This window comes from Macrobrachium rosenbergii, chromosome 20 (assembly GCF_040412425.1).
Source record: "Macrobrachium rosenbergii isolate ZJJX-2024 chromosome 20, ASM4041242v1, whole genome shotgun sequence".
NCBI classification, from domain to species: domain Eukaryota; kingdom Metazoa; phylum Arthropoda; class Malacostraca; order Decapoda; family Palaemonidae; genus Macrobrachium; species Macrobrachium rosenbergii.
The window spans coordinates 30,580,001-30,585,000 of record NC_089760.1 but is presented as its reverse complement, the minus strand read 5'-3'; positions in this window follow the sequence as shown (position 1 = coordinate 30,585,000).

Genomic DNA, 5,000 nt, shown 5'->3' with positions numbered 1-5,000 from the left:
ATATATATATATATATATATATATATATATATATATATATATATATATATATATATATATATATATATATATATATATATATTTATTTATATATGTGTGTGCATTTCTGTATGTGCTTAATACGAGGCAACAAGATTGGTGGGACCAGATTCAACCACTCTCTCTCTCTCTCTCTCTCTCTCTCTCTCTCTCTCTCTCTCTCTCTCTCTGCCACAAACACGCAAACAAACTCACACTCGCTGGCAATCATTGTTATTGCCGGGAATGATTATGGGATGCTGTAATTGCACCGAGAATGTGTTTTGCCAAGTAACCCTCCTGTTTTCTAGCTGAAATATGGCGAGAGAGACTATGCTGCAAGTAAAAATCCCCGCCTGAGAGAGAGAGAGAGAGAGAGAGAGAGAGAGAGAGAGAGAGAGGACGATGGCCATAATTGATACTGAATATTACTCGGGATGAGGATTCCCTCGCTGCAGATGTTGAAACAATCCCAAGATGCGCCTTTATACTGAGCGCCAGTGCGTATACACATGTACTCTTCTGAGGCGCACATATGACGCTTACACATGTGGGTCGTATTTGTATTTTCGAGGCCTTGCCCTACATGTTTCACAAGACCATGCACACTCACACGTGTGAATTTCTTAGCCGAGTCACTTGTATGTACACGTGTGATTCTGCTTCACATGTTAACATACATGCAAATCGTTAGTTGAGTGTGGAGGTTCACACGAACTTTCTTGGCAAGATACCTGCACATATGCGACACTGGGTGGGTTTGACAGTGTACCGTCATATGTGCACATTCATTCACGTGTTTCTTAATCACAGTTGTCCCCCGTAGGGGGTTAGTGCGGTCAGTGCACCTCACGCAGTGCCTTGTAGGCTTTTACTTAAGGTTCTTTGCAGCGTCCCTTCGGCCCCTAGCTACATCCTGTTTCACTCCTTTTACTGTACATCCGTTCATATTGTATTTCTTCCGTCTTTCTTTCCACCCTCTCCTAACAGTTGTTTCATAATGCAACAGCAGATTTTTCCTCCTGTTACACCTTTAAAACCTCCTTTACTCTCAGTTTCCCTTTCAGCGCTGAATGACCTCATAGTTCCCAGTACTTGGCCTTTGGCCTGAATTTTATATTCTAGATCCACCAATCACAGTTGTTTATTGAAAATTGCAGAACACGCTTAGTAAATTATGAATATCTGATACTTTTCATTTGCATGTATTTGAGTCACGCAACACAATAATGTACATATGTCGTTTAGTTGCAAAGGCCGATGGGGTTGGCAAACGGCTTCCATTTCCTAATCTAAGTCGTATGTAGCATGAAAAAGATGAGTAGGAAGGGTTGAACAGAGTGGAACTAGATCTCGAGGGAAGTACGGAGGACGAGAGAAACCTCCAGAACTCTCAAATAGAAGGAAGGAAATAGTGACCGAACTGTTATTGAGGTACAAATTAGCAAAAAAACATGATTTATTTCTTATTTTTCGTTTAATGATGTATTTGCATTCACAACCAAAATGGTCTGGGCGTTTAAACGAATGATCATTGGTTTTTAATGCTTATGAAATAAATGTTATAACCCAGTGTCCTCATTTTATCATACGTGTTTCTTCGTTGGAAGTGATAGAAAGAGAGGGAGAGAGAGAAAACTAAGTCAACCTCATGCAACTTTGAGGAACAGTTTATATGTAAAACATATCGCTTCCCATTCAGATCGCTTTTTTCTAAGGCCCATTTACATACATTTTCCGGAACATGCTTATGATAAAGTATTTCAGAGAGGATTTTATATTTTTCCTTTTTATAAGGGTTCGCCCGGTCAGTACTTTGCATTCAGTGACGCAACGTACCAGATCAGAAGTATTCTTTTACGTCCATCCGGGACAAGGATTGATAAGAAAATGTCACGACTCAATCCTCGGCTCTTAAGTTTTGGAAATGCCCTGCATCACTGGACTCTTATTTCACACACGCACTTGCTGGACATTAAGCCACTTTCTTACCAATTGTTCTATCATGCTGTCTATCTAATACTTTCCAGGACTTCCTCTTCTTGTACCTCTTACCATATTTAAATTATACATGCTTGGCATCAACCAATCGTTGTCCATTTTTCCTCATAACCAGACCATCTCAAAAGACTGGTCAGTTCTTTCTCCTACCCTGACCTTTATTATCACTTCTTTGTATCTCAAAATTTCTCACTCTTTCAGCTTTTCTCATGACGTATATGGTACACAAATAGGTTAGATTAAAGCCCAGAACCTTTTCTTTTATTTGCATTGGACAATCACACTTCACTGGTATAAAGGAGAGTTTGTTCAACAATTTCTCCTTACATTCCCGTCTTGGATTCCACAGACAATTCAAAACTCTTTCCCGTCTTTTGCACAAACCCTGCCGCCTTTCTTGCTTCACCCATTCTGCAGCTCACATTTTCCTTAACTTACCATCATTTGTTTTATTTACGTACTGTATATGTATGAATGACTCACTTCCATTCTTCCAATTTATTGTTAACAGTCACTGGTCTAGCTTCTTTATTTCCATTTGCCCTTATAACCTTACTCTTGATCACATTTGCTCTTTAAAAGTTTCAAACTCTTACCATTTTTGGCATTTTCTCTTCATTGTCCGGATTCAGTGTTGTGTTATCTATGTACTTATAATATATATATATATATATATATATATATATATATATATATATATATATATATATATATATATATATATATATATATATATGTATATGTATATTATAATGTTTATTTGCATATTCTTATATAAATACAAATATATATATATATATATATATATATATATATATATATATATATATGTATGTATGTATATATATATATATATATATATATATATATATATATATATATATATATATATATATATATATATGTATATATTATACTGTATATATATATATATATATATATATATATATATATATATATATATATATATATATATATATATATATATATATATATATATATATATATATATATATATATATATATATATATATATATATATATATATATATATATATATACAGTACAATATATAAATGCTCTGACATATCGATGATTGAATAACTTTATGAACATTCCCTTTTTCATGTACATATTCTTTACATCCTTACCCACGGCTAAATATATCTCTGTAACCTAAGTTCTGTTGACATTCTACTTCGTTCTAAACATATCTCGGGGCCCAATAAGAAATTAATCAAGCGAAGGGCCGCTCAGACTCTGATGATGAGAGAAATAATCGATAAGGTGGGAGCGACTATCGTAGAGGTTTTCTCTCATCTCCTTCTTCTCCCTCTCCCTCTTCTTCCATTTATTCTTCTTCTTCTTTTAATGCCACGGCAAATGTCACACCTTCTGCGGCGCTCCTGGCATAGGGCGTTATGGACACTTAGGTATCATGTAATCTCAAGGACAGACAGATGGTCATTTTTCAAGTCAGGGTGGACGCTATCGACTCCAGAAATATTCATTTCGTCTGGAATTTGGATCTGGTTGATTCAAGAGGATTGAATGGGATCCGCTGAACAGATGTCGGTTTTAAAAGTGAGGTCCAGTATGTTGGATTAATGTACATACGTACACACATGTATATGCATGTATATGTATGTATATATAGATATATGTATATATATACATATATGTATTATATATATCTATATATATAAATATTTATACATAGGTATATATATATATACTGTATATATATATATATATACACACAGTGTATATATACAAATGCATTTTCACTGAATACCCCTGTTCCCCCTCCATACCCTGGAGCCCACAACTCCTTTCCATCGAGAAATATCTCATAATTGCGTTGCAGCGAACTTTGATTTGATAACTAAGCATGACTCCAATTTGGGCATCTTGCGTCGGCAATCAGTCTCATTGTGGAGGAGTGTTTTTTTTTTTTTTTTTTTTTTTTTCTGGTTTGAGTTGTTTGTTTTCCAAGTTAATTATCAGTTATTATGGCTTATTTTGCGCTTTTGTGATGCTTCTCTTTTTTAAAAGATATTTGATAGTGTTCAGGTTCTTGACTTTTAAGTGCAAATTCTGTCTCTTGCGATCGTTCCTTAAACATTTGGTCGTCTTTCGACTTGCTGGAATTTTTTACTCTCTCGATGATTGAAAAGAGCAAATCCTAGATCATTCCTCTTTGGGATTTAATTCCTGCCTACGTTTTCCTTATTTCGTAGGGGGACTAGCTGCTCCTCCCACCAGTCAATAAATGATTAAAAAAGTCTGTTGACTGAATTATTGATTTCTGGTAGATTGACATCACATATGAATATGGTAATCGGTGACCAATTACTTAAACTTTTCTAAACGTTTAGATGTTAAGAATGCTGTCTAGACTTTCCATTGACAGACAGTGTAAATGTTTGGAGTCAGTTTTATTACCCTTGATATTATAAAAGCTAGAAGATTAGATATGTATTTTTTTATTTTGATGAATCACACCTCCTGATGCAATGATGAAGTCATCATATTACTTGAATGATAGCTTTATTTTTTGTGCTTGAATTGGAACATAACGCAGGAAGCTCTTGACGTAAGAACCTAGTGAATATATGTCAGTTACCTCCCTTTTATGAAAAAAATTATCATAAAGTGGGTTTTTATTTTGCAGATGTTTTGGGGTTAAGCGTAAATTTGATTACATACCACTACTAAAATAATAATAATAATAATAATAATAATAATAATAATAATAATAATAATAATAATAATAATAATAATAATAATAATAATAATCGTGGATTATAAGGATAACTTACGATGACGAACAAGGTCCTATTGATCATAACGATTAAGAATTATAACAACGCAACAGATACTACGAAATAAGGAGAATAATAATAAAGAGAGAGAGAGAGAGAGAGAGAGAGAAGAGAAGAGAGAGAGAGGAACCGAAACGGAAAGGTCACAGTACTCTC